This window comes from Botryllus schlosseri, chromosome 6 (assembly GCF_051294905.1).
Source record: "Botryllus schlosseri isolate E-star chromosome 6, Bs_hap1, whole genome shotgun sequence".
NCBI classification, from domain to species: domain Eukaryota; kingdom Metazoa; phylum Chordata; class Ascidiacea; order Stolidobranchia; family Styelidae; genus Botryllus; species Botryllus schlosseri.
The window spans coordinates 1,068,111-1,083,606 of record NC_137241.1 but is presented as its reverse complement, the minus strand read 5'-3'; the positions used below and the strand labels follow the sequence as shown (position 1 = coordinate 1,083,606).

The following is a 15,496-nucleotide window of genomic DNA, read 5'->3' as shown; positions in this document are numbered from 1 at the left end:
CCCCCGACACTGTTAAATAACCGAGGGATAAGGTTTCCAATGAGTAAAAGGTTGTGCAGCATCAAACAATGTCTTACCTATGCAGTGTGCAGCTGTTCTCGCAACATCATATGGTATCGTGATTAGTGACGGATGGTTGAATATGCTTGACGGGTAACTCAGGGCTGATCTTAGATTATCAGCAGATGGTATTTCATTCCTATCTGCAAACGGTATTATACAATGCTAAGCAATGGTACTCTTCAGCAGTATACAATTGAATCTTACCAGCCAGCCGCTTTCCACATCCGCACGAAGACTCATCCGAAACAACATGTACCACCTTGACCGGTTTGTTAGCAAGCGAAAAATAATTTCAAGACTACAAAGTCTTCTCTCCATTGGTGGAATTCTTTCAGTGAAATCATATGCTGCATAAAATATAACCCATGATTAGGATAATATAAAGACACTGAGGATGAACCATGAACGTGTCATATCACTAGGCAATGATCAATGCTCATGGTCACCTGAGACACATCAAATTTGTATTTCAGTATTTTTATTACTCAATTGGTATATACTCATAACAACAATGGACTGTATCAAGTTAACTTCACACCATATTAGTTTTGAGAAATTAACAGTCCACATTTCATTGTGTACCGTATGTGAAAGCTAAAGGTCTCTATATTTGACTTTTACGAACACTACATGTACTACAGTAGACTTACTACTAATACTACGGTACTGTACCTTTGATCCCACTTCTTCTGAAGTGATGACGTTGAGGATTGGATTTCTTGTGAAGCGAAATAGAACAGGACAGTCTCTGTCAGACACTATTTTGCTTCTTTCTTGAGCTATCCTTCCTTTATGCATCATTTTCTTGACCTTTCACAGCACATCCAGCCATATTTGCGCCGCGAACTCCAAATAATCCAACCTATAACGACGTTCGCCGTAAGGCGCCATACTACATAACATCAAGTTGTGCAACATTTCTCGCTCCATGAAAATACGTTCGGACGACTTGTCATAGTTGAGTGACTTTGCTTTTCAAGTTGCTTGTTGCTATATACGCTGCATTGTTGCTATTGCTGAATTTCCATTCATGTTATTTATAAATTTGCATTATTGCGTCACAATTCGCCATTTGGTTTTGAATCCATCTCTGTTCTGTATCCTTTATCGTGCCGGTTGCTCTTGATAAGAGGCACGCGAAATGTTCTTCAAGTCAATAAATATGAATATACTGTTAAAAGCCGTGTAAAAGTGAAGTCGTATATAACCATCGAAGTACATGTAGAAATAGCAATTTTCCAGCGCATAAAAATAACGTTAGTATTTTTGGTAGTTGTGCTTAAAAACTGAAGGCTGTCAAGTCGTAGTAGAAGTAGTCTAAAATATAGAACCACAGCGAACGCGCCGTAGAACCACGCGCTATGCATCTTCGTGTTGTGTGTTCGGTTCGCACTGGTTATCGCCGCACGAAAGCAAACTTGTTCAAAATTTCTGCAGCGACACCAAATTATAGGTACCCTTCGTACCTGAAACAGTGGACTTTTATTTTGCTGCACTGTAATCTACATGACTTGAAACGGACCTTTTTTATATTTACTATGGGCTCGCGAGCTCAATATTTCTTCTACCCTGGCAAATTTACACATTGTTCTCAATGCATTAAACTAGTGGTCGCGAACCTCTTTCGACCGAAGAGCCATTTCGGCCCAATATTTTCAATCGTAACTCCCAAAGAGCCATGCATGTCAATCCACCGTTACGTCACAATGTAACATCCGTGACGTATTGGTAGCACTAATATACGGGATTCGTAGTGTATCCTACGCCATATTTATCTGTCCACATGAGTAGATGGTGCCAACACATGGTTACTACAGCAGTACATACCCACCGTGTGATACGTCAGTGACGTGGGGTTAGGGGAGGAAAGTGAGGCAGTGCCTCAGATGTCATCAGGGATCAGTGAACAAAATTGTGAACCCTGCAATGGTTATTGGCATCTTCTATCGATGTTTATGAATGACTAGACATTGAACATTTTTACTTCCAAAATCACGGAAGTTTCATATTTATTGTTCGTAAACACAGCTTGAAAGGAGATGTAGTTCAATAAAAACATTTTACAGGACAATGAAACAGTAGGAATAGTACCAGTCGAATTAGATTCAAATTAGAAATATAGCTACATATTTTTTCCATACTAGATTAGAATTACCGAATTCGTAAAAACTTGGACATTGAATCAAGTTCCGTTCATATCAAAACGCAGTTCATTCTTATCATCATGAGAATAGCAAATGTCCAAGCTTTTCTCGTTTCGCAATTTACAGTTATCCTGTAACATTTACAGGAGAACCAGAAGTTAGATTAGAGTTGAATCAGAGCAAAGAAACATTTCACAAATGAGATCAAAATTAGATTACCGACATTTCGCTTCAATTAGTCTAATTGGAAGACTGGAACTATCTTCACACTTCTCATGGTTATATTTCGATTGCTTAATTACTATTTTAAAATAAGTTTGAATACGGAGTCACATGTTGAAGAAGAATCCAGAATTGTCATCTCCAAGAAGAACAAGGTTACAAATTGCAAGTTTTTTTTATTTGAAGAAAGATTCCACGCGTAAAAACAGACTAGAAGGCAGTGACGTGCGGTGAAGTTCATTGCTGGTGGGGCTGTGACCCCGCTCTCCCCCCACGCACACACACACGTAAAGTATGCAAACATATTAACAACAGCAGCAGCAAGAGAAGCGGGTAAGCGAAACCGTTGAACCCTGTCAGCCCTTGCCATTCTACATTCTACGATACATATTTATTTTTTCCTTTAGTGAATATTCAATACAGAATGCTCAATGAAATAGGATGAAACGAAAAACATAAAATATGTTGATTAGGGATTTACTTTAGGTTCTATATTTTCTATTTTCTATTGAAATGGACACTGTATCAGCAAAACCAAATATGTTACTGACTAACATCAAACTTGGTTGAAGACATCCATTCAGACTGTGGAAAATCAGGGTGGAATTCATGATTTTGAATAAAGATGCAAATTTACTTGGATTAGGATTCGCATTCGCAAATATATAAAATCTAGAACATTAGCTGATGAGGTGGCGTCCTGATTCTTATCTCATTAGCCATCTACACACGCATGCTATCTAGACTTCTCCTCGCCATCAGCTGTTCCATGTAAGCGTGTCTTGCAAAACCCTAGATGTGGGCCGTGCTGCAAATTGGCAGATATGGAATCAAAAATAGAATATCGACCTGATGTATATGACTATTACATGCTGAACAGCACTGAAGTAACGCTGAGGCGGGTATTTCGGGAGCTGAGCTGGAAAATGATCATTTTTTAGTAACCACCGGGTAACGTAAAGGAAAACACTGCTGTATATTGGGCTCCGAGCGAGAAGGTTGACCTTTTTTTAGTCAACCGACCACGAACTATAAAAAATTTACCATAGGCGCAAAACAACGACAACGCAGACTATGTAAGTAGCTATAACCACAATTTAACGTAGCCATGACTGGACAATACATAACAGCTACATCAGTAAAGGAATGTAATTGCTCGGCATTACGTATTGGCCATCGCTACTACATAGTTCATACTGCACTATCCGTTTCGGAAACCAATGGCGCGTTTTACTGTGCTGCGATCGTCTGATCATTCGCAAATGGGGATGAGGCAGATTCGATTCTGCCTACCCTGGCCATTGTAGGTAATAGATCCAAACTTAACATTCCTCAGCTATTATTTGGGGGGGGGGCGGTGCTCAAAGATAATATTCAGATTTTCGAAATCAGTGCGAAAGTAGCATTTGATTGATACCAGTTAATACGAATTCTTAGCTGCATTGCATTGTCGCAAGTGAGACACGGCCCACCCGTGCTTCACCTGGACCTCACTTCTCTTTTTGCGTTGTATTTGTGAACAATAAATATGAAAATTGATGATGTTGGATGAAAAATTGTGCAAATAAATGTTCAGATTCAGTTATTCATGAACATCGACGGTAATTATCAATAATAATTGAAGGTGCCACAATATTTCTTTATTCATCCATGCGACAGGTGAGGCACTGCTTCACTTGCCTCCCCTGACCGCACGTAACTATGACACACGTACCATGGTGGTGTCGCTTTGATACGATTTATATTTGTAATGTCCGTATGTTCAATGCATCTATTACTTCGCTAGGCCGTCCTGGAAACTTCACCTGTGAGTTAGTGGGCATTTATGAGTAATATGCAATGTTGCCTAGCTGATGCGGAGTTGTGCACCAGAGACCTGTCCATTGCTCGGCCTAGACGAAACCTTCAACTCTTTTTCACTTCCATGAGATTAATCTACAGAATTCTATCCCTTCCAGACGCTGCTTGTGATGTCACAGTTGTGCGTTGGTTGTTTACTACGAATCTCAGAAAAAGCGCTAACGCGTAGGTCGCCTAACTCGCGTTGTTCGCCATTAACAAATGGTCAACTTAGCATGCGGCGCTGATATTTCTAGTTTCCCGAACAATATTATACATCCTAAACTGATATTCTAACTCATCAGTCCTATCCGTGACAACGAATGTAACCAGCGAGACCGGCCGTATAGCCACAGCTTTATAATAGAATATAGTGGCTATCTACGATTGCCAGTTGTTTCTTTTACCCTACTATGTACTGTACTGAAATTGGTACTAGGGCCAACTATTTCCGTATGACAGACCCCAGTCTCGCGAACGAGGTTGAATCAGGCCAAATCACCACGAGAATGATATCAGTAACATTCAGTTCCACGTATACTTTGGCTGCAGAGATTTTCAAGCTAATCAATTTTGCCAATTGCCTGGTAAACTTCAGTAACGAGTAAATGTCAGTAATTTTTCAAAGAAATTCTGGTAACTTGACTTTAGAGCTAAATTGAGGTAATATTACATATCAAAATGTAAAATTACAAGCTACGCACAGTTATTGGCAGCTACCGGTAATTCGTTGCAAAATTTACAGAGATTTCCTAATAAATCTACCAGATTTTTTACAGTGTGGTTTTCAGACTACTTCCACTTCTATGTGAAAATAATTTTGGCAAAATTACGTATTTTTAAGATTTGGATTTTAAAGAGAAGAAAGTATAGTTCAGGGATGACAAGATTATGCATCACTCTTATGTGTTGAATTATTATCAACGAAGATTGTAGATACGTTTCATTAGATATGGAAGCCTTGAAACCTCAATTTGTCGCATCACAGCGTCCAAAACACAAAATTCCTTCCTTACTAAATAGTGGCGGTAATTTGGTACTGCTGACTATGGGTGGATGTTGATAGTTGTAATGGATCCTCCAAACTAAAGGCAAGCTGTTTATTGTGAAATCGATACATGAATTTAGCTACTTCCAGATATTTAATTTCTTCTACCCTCAATATTCTCCACTCCCGATATGACTTCCCAAGATTACATCGAAATGACCCCGTAAGGGTACGAATGGAGTTGTTTTGTATTAGCTGTATCGGATGCAAAGTAGTTTTGTTGCAGAAGCCCCAACTTAAAATTCCATATTGCAAGTGACTGTGAACCATTGCACATTGCCATGCCACAACGAAACGAGTTTGCATGGCATCGTGAATAATATGTTTGTATATGTTCAATGGTTATAAGAAAGTCATTAAACCCTGACAATAAATCTGACGTATAATTTCGAAGTAAATTTGTATTACTGTTAGAGTCGGAGTTATGTGAGGAAAATAGTTGGAGTCGGTGCGGTTAAAGAATCTGGAGTCGGAGTTGGTGATGAAATTTACCGACTCCACAGCCCTGGTCGTAGTGTGAGGTGGAATCCACATATAACTCATAGGCTTATATGCGGAGCAATTATTATTTAAGACTATATGATATGGTCACTGAAGCAAATCACTGGGAACTTTTCAAATGAATCACAATCTATTTAGGTCGCGTGGTGGCGTATTCTTACTACTAATTGAGGCGTGGTATTCCATAAATATATCGCATAAATTATGCTCAAGGGGTGTCTGTATAATGGACAAGCGACCAATATATATTACGCATGAAATTAGTCACGGACCGACGGTTGAGATCCACTGATATAGAATATGTCGAGTCATGCGCAATGACTCCAGTAAAAGCCAAGTCAACACAAAAATTGATTCGAGTCGAGTTGGGTAACTACATCCCTTCTTCTTAGTGTTGTTTTAGAAGAATTATTTCTTGGTGACTTTGATTTGATGATTACGCATGGTCAATTTGTTTTGTCCTGAACTACACAAGACGCTACCGTGGCAGCTATAGTGGCGAGTAATGAAACCTCAGTTTTAGTTTAAATAGTCTAGTCCAAGTCATTGTGTTGACTGTTCAATATCGAGTTCAAGTCAGGATCAACCTACTTCTGTGAAGCTCCTGGACGATATCAAAGACCTCAAATTCATAATAGTAATTTTTTTCATTCTAAACATGTTTATTCATACATATAAAATACTGTTTCTGTACCTATCGGCCCTGATATCCGAGATGTGAATATGTCATATCGAATTTGTCGAGCCATGCGCATTGACTTGAGAACAAGTCGAGTCATTTTCCATTTTTATGAAAAGGACTGGAGTCATGCCGAGTCCACAAATATTGCGACTCGAGTCATTGCCCTGGCCTGGTATTAGTAATGATCATAACCATTTTACTTCGCCTAGCCGTTCGGCAATTTTCAACTTTCTCATATCTCTTGATATTATTCGTCCATGTCTGCTCGGCGAAGTGTAGCTCGACTCGCATTTCCTTCTGGACTTCTAAATACACTGCTCCCACGGTGAAGTCACTGATGCGGAGCCAAGACGCAAATAGGAACCCTGTACTATGTGTGTGGTGGCGATAATATTCATTTAATATCGCAATCTATCCTTAGCGACGAGTAAACAATTTTTTACCATCATAGGAGATCCTATGAATATAACTTTACTTCATTACTGTTGGTTCGTTTTCCGCATATATTTTGCTGTGGAATTTCTTCTGTCGTTGCTGTGCGTAGTCATATGCCACTCAAGAGCCTGTTTACTGGTCATGATTACGTAACAGTGAAAAGATTCTAAATTTCAAGGTTGTCTCGCCGCGATAACCGATCTTTGCCCAAACGAGAACCATCCAAGCGCGTGAAGTAGAATGAGAATGACAAAATGAACATATATTTTTCGACTAACATAACTTAAGTTCTCCGGAACTTCATCTTTACAAAAAGCTCCTCGGCCCACTTCAATATGTTTTTGCGTCGCAGCAGTGGGCTATGGCCACTCATATATCAAAATGTATCACGACCTTGGAACAGAAAAACGTATTGCACATCAATTTCTAAACGTAAAACTGTAAGATCGGTACGGTTGCATTTAATATAAAAATCAATTTAAAACAAACATATTTAAACATGGTCCTTGTTTAAATTATTTTATTTTTGCTCGCTTGGATCCAAAAGCAATTATCTTACCATAAGCCTATTCCTTAGCAGCGCTGTGACATGCACCAAACAAGAACAAATAAATAGGATGAATCCTCCACCTACTGATAGTCCAACAATCGCTCTGAAATAAAGCCGACATCCAAATTAATACGAAAAAAACGTTCACATCCCGTATTGCGACTAAATCTCTCTCACTCCGCCTTACACGTACACGCATATTCCCGCACACCAACAGCATAGTACTTTTTACTGGCTACCCTAGGATATGTTGGGTTTGGTAAAAAATACGATGTGTAGCAAATTTTGCTCAATTTCAACTCGTACATCCTGCATTATCAGAGTGAACAATTTAGGTTTGAAATGAATAGTATATTTACCGCGGTACATTTACCAATGCAGAAAAATTGTTTTAAATTTCAAATAGATGCCAATACTTCTCGATTAAAAGGAGTTATCAAGATGAAGGCGTATGCAATTATACATATACTGAATAAAATTGTTATGGGAAATACTATAGGTTTTCATACTCTGTAACTGAATGATCCATCGCCATCGAATGTAATACGCGGTACAGGTGCTGAGTTTCTGTTTCCGTGAACCGTCTGTTTCCTTTTGTAATGTCGACGCGGATTCCTGATTTTTCTTCCAGAGACACCTGTAGACACATATTGTAGATATAACAATATCAGGGTGGTGCGAATGTTTGTGCCTTATATGCGAACACAGTTTAGCGTTCGTAGGACGATTCTGAAGTACAACTACAGGCCCCCGGGGTTTTCATGAGCGACGCATCTATACGGTAAACTGAATGGGATAACGAAATGTTTGTGGGAACTCGCATTGAAAGAGCTTGGAACAACACTTGGTCACTTGAGTGAGCGTTGAACATTTACAGCATTAATTCAACAATTACTGAAGGGTTACTGCGCTCTAATAATGATGGGTCCCAAATTGAAGACAAAATAAGGAATTAATATTTGGCAACAGCCATATTCACCAAAATCATACCCAGGGTTGTAATCAAGTCGCCAGGTTCCGAGTCACAATTCAATCTCACTTTTATAGTTTTGACCGGAGTCAGGTCGAGTCATTTTCAATACACCACCGAGTCAAGTCCGAATACCATTCGACTTTACTGTTCTGCGAAATTACAATCAAATGTCTGTCATGGCCGTCCGAGTCTCGAGTCATATGCCTGAATTAGTCCAAGCCACTGGCAATGACTTTAGTACAGGTTGAGTCAATACACAGATTGACTTGAGTCGAATCCAGCAATTTTCAGTACTTCGGGAGTCGGGTATCCTGAAATCGCGACACGAGTCATTACAACCTCGGTGACGCCATATTCGAACTGCAGCTAAAAGATTGATAAAATAACCCCTATAGCACTTTAACTCAGTACTCTAACACAGTGTTTCTCTAGTTCACAAAGTTGAAATACCATTGTAAACTCACTGAAATGATCTTACCTGTCAAGTAGGTTCCAATGAGGATCAGAAGCAGTGTTATCGTAATCGTGCATGATTGACGTCTTAGATTCCCCATTGCAAGATGTATATCTTCGCGTCTAACACAATTGACTAATGACACTACGCAATGCACATTTAGGTAAAATCTTTGAAAAATACATCGAGTTACTGTGATTATGCTATTATGATAATTTCACTCTAAAAAGTCACGCCAACGTATCTTAAAACTACTTTATATTTTTTAAAACCCGAATTTGCGAGAAAAAAGGTCAAAGTTGAAGTGGGTCTAAACAAAAACATGACCATTTAAGAATAAGTAGTCGGATTAGGCAGAAACTATTTCAGTACTCCGTGAAAGTATAAATAATTACTTAGTGAACAACAGGGTGGGGTTAGAACTATAACAGGATGAGATGTCGACATTTAATACTATAGTAGCAGCCCAATTACCATACCCTATCGCGGTGGTTCCCAACCCTTTATTTCTTAATTCCCCCCTTCTGATTAATTACGAGTCTTCATTCCCCACAACCTAAAAGCCTAATACTCAACCCTCAAAAAATGCTCCCTCTAATAAAAATAGATAATGTGTTTCATAGTTACCAATTGATATAGGTGCAGCTTGAGACGCCCAAGAATTGATAACGAAAACCGATGATCGTGACTGTTGCAGATCCGAGGTTAAGATAACTACGGCCGTATATTCTTTCAACTTTTAGTTACTACGTTTTATCAAACTTTAAGTTCACCAGCGTGATATGCCCGATTTTCCGGACAAGGGACACGGCATTCCCTTATTTGAGTGCACCCAATACCTCTGGTAGGCTACGTCTGACAGTAGACATGGACAATTGTCTTTTACTGTAACATTAAACTTCTCGATCCCGCAAATTTCTGCAAAATCGTTGTTGCGCGTCATGTTGTCCCTGCTAAACGTGTTTCTGACTCCGATTGTGGTTTTGAAGAATCCAAAATGATTTTTTGGAACAACACGCGATTAAATTAGCGACAAACGCGGTCCAGACTAGGGAACTGTTAACCGTAATCGCAGTGTCGTGCCTTTCGTACATATATATACTATACGTAATTTTTTCGCAAGTGCGTCTGTTCCACACATGTTGGGAATCACTGTTCTATCGGCAGCATCAATTGATTTCATCGTCACGTGTACTTATTTATCGTCCATCGAAACAGTTCGAGCGCTTTTATATCGCATATGCGTCTCCGCTTGTTTTCTTGTTAATATTTACGCTATATTCCAGAAAAGATTCGCGGTACACCCGAGTATTTATGGGAGTACACAGTTTTTAATCACTGAACTATAGAATGGATTTCGAGAACGACATAGCATCGACTTTGCCGAACGATGCTACAGTTGTTTGCCTGTCATACGAACGTTACGTACTGATTTGCTGACCGCATCTCCCGACTGGGGTGCTGGTTTCATTTTCAAAAATTGCCATACAAATTTCAACGACTCCTCGCCTCTGAGTCAAAAGCGCACAAGTACGGCACACGCGCGTCAACGAAGAATAGCTACCATATAATCGGGACAAAATATACAAAAATACGCATTGCTCTATCAAGTATACCGTACCCCAATTGTGAAACAGTCGTCGAGCATGTCCGATTCTCTTCTAAATGAATACTAGTCAGCCTTCAGGATCACCGGACCACGACGTAACATATCGATCTCGCCTTCCGCCACATGTCATCTCATTTTGTCGCTTGCCTTTTATATGTCCTGCTTTACTTTTCATTCAGTGAACATGGCCCTTCTCTACTCCTCTTAGGCCAAGGCGGTTGTCTGATCTCAATGACTAGGCTACTCCAAGTCGTTTCAGCACCTTCCTATCGTTTCATTGTATCGACGTTTTTGTGGTGGTTCGAAATGATGAAAATATCATTACACTGATAATGATACGATATCTTCCTATTTGTAGAAATTGACTAAATTCCAGTCACTGAACTACTGAAGGTCTGTCCAGTGTTTCCAGTTACTCGGCGCATTGCTACCTCCGAGAATAACTTGGTCGCCCTGGTGTGCGATGGTGATAAATTAAAGCGTCCGTGCACTATCGTGATGTAAGCTTTCTGATCCGTTTCTCTGCTGTGATCATTTCCCAAACGAATGCGTCGCTGGATTCATATTACGCCAGGCATTAATGTATCCGGATGTGTTGACTATGTATTCAAACGGAAGGCCACATACAATATTTTTACTAAGACATCGTATGCATATTTCCCTAACGAGGGAACCATGTAATGCTACGTATCGTATTTATTAAGAAACACCAAATATTTAAGACAACTTAGGATTGCAACTCATTATTATGAGACCCTAGACGCGGCAAGGTTTTGTGTGGCCCCCGAGGAAATTATCGAAATTGGTTACAACATCAAGTAAAATTGCAAGACCAACCAAAATGATTAGCCTGTCCGCGAAATTTGATGATGACTAAAAGATCAGTTCCGATGGGTTGGCATAGTGATGTGACAGCCACATTTATCGCAGATCTTCGTATATATGACCACAAAATACAATATTTCGCAGCAGAATTTTTTGACATGACATTTTTCTTAGCACTTCGCATTATTTATTGTTACTTCATTTTCTTGCATTTAGTATTGCATCCCTCCCTGAAAAATTATAAATACGTGTAATTTACAGAATTCAATCGAGCTATATTCACAATTCGGAGATAGCGTGTGGTACGACATGTGACTTCGCTTGTGTGCTCACAGCAAGATCGTCGGCGATGAAACTTTGCACAACATGATAGAGGCATGTTCACAGAAACCTTCGACATTGCTATGTTTAAACGCCGACTAATCCTGTCCTTGCGAAATGAGCCCAGTGGTATACAGAGGCGACCCCCAATATATGCAAGTAGGCCTAACATATTTATTGATCGAATTCATACATCACCTTACCAATAAAATTTTGCGCATCGCGCGATCACGACGTGAATGCGCAGTTGCACACGGAGTTTTCATCACATAATAGTATCAATTTTAAAACGTAAGTCTTGTTTGCAACGTTACCTAATTCGGTTCGCCCCCATCTGACGACTCAAAAAGCTCAACAACATTCAACTGGCCCGCACAATGATTCTTATATCCCATGTGGCCCTTTGGCCGAAAAGGTTGGCTACCCCCGCCCTATAACATGCACGGGTGGGCAGACCTGCTTCATGCGCGATCGGCACATAAAAAATCTTAGCTGTCACATCACAAAAATTCAAAAATACGAATTTATGACATCACAAGGAATGTAGGCTATCGAAAGAAGTTTATTATCTTGTGGTTATACGATGCGTCTCCACCTGGGCCGCAAGGTGTTTGAAATCATAAGACTTCTAGGCACTGTGAAGCAGTTCCTTCAAGTGCTGATAAGAATTAAAGGAAGACTTCAGCACGGTAATCTCGACGAAATTTTATTGACCGAACGCTACAGTTATTGCTAGCCTTCACGATACAAATTGAAGAGCCGTATTCAACTATTCAGTATTCACTAGGGATGGTGTGAACGCGAGGTTCACGTTCGCGTTCTGTTTGTGAACCTCCGAAATTTTGAGGTTCGCGTTCACAACAGAACCTTGGTAGGTTCTGCACTGTGAACCTTTTCATATATTGCAATTTTCCCTTCATTATAGCATCTTTGGTTTAAATTTATTGCATTTCAACTGCGGGCCACTCTATGCATGGCGCTGGCAGCATAAGCAATCGACTATCGACTAAACGAGCATATGTACCTTGACAATCTGAGAAATTTTACTTCCGTTGTTGCAAAGTTTGCTCGAAATATCCAGCTTTCCGTCAGTGAATATTTAGTGACTCTTTGCTGTGAGCTTAACCCGCAATCACATAACATCAAGAGCGAAATACACTGCATGTAGTCAGCGAATGATGCTTATTAAACCAATCAATGAGATTGATATCGTTTTCTGATGTGAAAATCTAGCAGGCGTACGGGGTCAATCGTGATTTCATATGTAAACTGTATCATAAACACCAAATCCGATGTTGCCTACTGTTGTATAACTTGATATTGTGGTTCTGTTTGTTTGTTTTGGGGTATTCATGGTGTTTGTCGACTACTATGGTCAATGGTCATTTACACCAGGCCGATATTCTTCTTATTTTCCGTATCTGTCGATTTATAGCACGGCCCACCTCTAGGCTTTTGTAAGACACCGCTGACGCGGATGAGGTGGGGAGGAGGAGCCTAGGTAAACCTCCAACACTTAGGTATCGGATTCGGAAGTCGACCTCGGTCGGACTCGAACCCGCACCCAGTGGTGTTGCATCCGCGGATTACACAACTGCGCTATCTCGCCACTATTGATAGTGTGGTAATATCGGTAGCAAGTATAGAAACCCGTTTTACACTCTGTTCAATATCCATGTAGCAATACTCAGGCGCCGAATACATTGCTCGGTCTGGCCGAGACCGTTGAGGCGTAAGCTTATATTCCCTGGCAAGTCCTCGTCGAAATTGTTGGCAAAGCGACGGAAGATCTTGATTTTATGGAATTAATATATCATTTGATTGCCTCATTTGATACATTTGGCGACGTTTAAAACGTCAATATGTAGCCTACTTCAGCACTGTGCCATTATGTGGCCCGAGTCGTCGCTAGGTATCGTGTACAGTACACTGTACAGTCCATACATTGTACAATACATATACATAATGTAGGCAATTACATAATTGAAATGAAGGGTTGAAATTAGCAATATGACGTCACGTGACGTCATGAGGTTCACGTTCGCGTTCACACAGAACCTTTCGAAAAGGTTCGCGTTCACACGAACCAGAACCTTTCAGAGGTTCACACCATCCTTAGTATTCACCGTTGCTTGCCCGAAATTGATCGTGACCTGCGCTGGCGTAGTTAATTATCAAGGTCATCGTTGAAACAATAATTTATCATTTTTTGATGACCAGGCATCCATCGTTGTGAGTGAAACGTTTATGTGAAGTCGATTCGAGTATCAAATTTGATAAAATGAGTATCAATCCAAAGCTACCGTGGTACTGATTTCTAAAATATGAATTTTCTCTGCTTATGGTTCTGCACCCCTCAAAATCAGCGTCGAATGTGGCATTGTAACGGAGATTTGTATTGTGACGCAACCATATGACGTCTGAGCAGCTCAGGATCAAGTGCACACGAGAGTGAGAGTGTGAATGCTCAATCGGCTACGCAGCAATGGCCAATACGCTTGCGGTAAACGCTGCTTCTCACCTGCTCCAAAAAGGTATAATTGCGTCACATTACCAAACTCCGTTACAATGCATCATTCTAGGCTGGTTTTGGGGGATTCCAGGACTATGAGCAGGATACAATTTATATTTGCGCAATCAGTACCACGGTATAGCTTTCGACTATTACCAATTTTGTCAAATTGAATGCTCGGTAAGCCGGTCCAAAATTACCGTCAAATTGCCTTCGACCAAATGGGAAGTTTGACGTATACCCAATTTCACAGGGCCGTGAGATTTGCTTGTGTCCACACCACACAGGACACTTTGATCACACCGTGTCTTGATTGATCAGCGAGGAGCAGACATGGCAACGACTGTAAACGACAATGCCGTTCTCAAATCCATTTCACGCCAGTGTGTCACATTGCTGTCGTTAAAATACATTTATTAAATACGATTTTGCAATGTACATGTTGATAAATTTTCGAATAATGTATCGTTTCAGCAATCCGGCCCGCCAAGTCATTAATTTTCGTATATCTTGCCCCTATTTCACAGGCCCCTACCTTCCCTAGTAAAGAACTACTGGTATGCATGCATTTTAGATATAGCGGAGTTTCAGCAAACCCAATCACATTTAAGCATAAATATATACAATTTATGCGGCCATGAGAATTTTGCGGATTATACACATAATGAAGAATAATTGTTATTTGAGACAATGCCATTGATGTGACGAGGCAGCCTTGTGGTTGCGGTTTCGATTCCGACCAATGTCGACTGCTGAATGCCTCCTCGTCATCTAATCCGTGCACATTGTATAGGCCGTGCTACAAGTTGGCAGCTTCAGAGAATCAAAATTAGGAATATCTGTCTTGCTTAAATGATCATTGCAGTCGTAAAATACCGTGAATACCACGAAATATGTTTGGCACATGTTTAGAATAGGCTTACCATACGTCCTCTTTTAAGAGGATTTGTCCTCTTTTTTGACTATTTTGAAAGTGTCCTCGGAGGACGCCCTTTTGTCCTCTTTTTTGAAAATTTAGGTCAGATTTAGAGGAAATTGCGAGTGATATGCCGCAAATTAGCGCAGAAGTGAAGCTCCGGCGGGTATTTCGGAGGGAAAAGTGGTGATTTCAGCTCTGAGCGAAAAGAAGACCTTTTTTTTCTTTTTTAGTCATCCACCTAGCTATGTGGAGTGAAAAACGTGTTTTTGAGGACCTTTTTTTTTTTTTTTTTTTTAGTCAACCGATCATGAAGCGGGTGAAATTTACCTATTTTTGAGAATTCTTCTCCAGTTTTGCTTGTCTGAAATTTCTGAAAAAGTGTCCTCTTTTTTCATTTCC

General features: G+C 40.1%; 2 long non-coding RNA genes across 2 annotated transcripts in view; both read right to left on the bottom strand.

Annotated features, from left to right (window-relative positions):
* LOC145440166 (uncharacterized) overlaps positions 1–1,055 on the bottom strand; it is a 44,756-nt gene extending 43,701 nt beyond the window's left edge. Inside the window, exons 1-3 of the long non-coding RNA XR_013915449.1 lie at positions 736–1,055; positions 268–410; positions 78–203 (exon numbers count right to left, since the gene is read on the bottom strand). This is a non-coding gene — a long non-coding RNA (uncharacterized LOC145440166). The remainder of the gene's footprint in view (positions 1–77; positions 204–267; positions 411–735) is intronic.
* Positions 1,056–5,279: 4,224 nt separating this feature from the next.
* Positions 5,280–9,894, bottom strand: LOC145440210 (uncharacterized). The gene is made up of 4 exons (XR_013915465.1): positions 8,936–9,894; positions 7,994–8,121; positions 7,494–7,587; positions 5,280–7,327 (listed from the first exon to the last, which is right to left on the bottom strand). It is a non-coding gene; the product is annotated as an uncharacterized LOC145440210 (long non-coding RNA).
* Between the last annotated feature and the right edge of the window lie 5,602 nt (positions 9,895–15,496).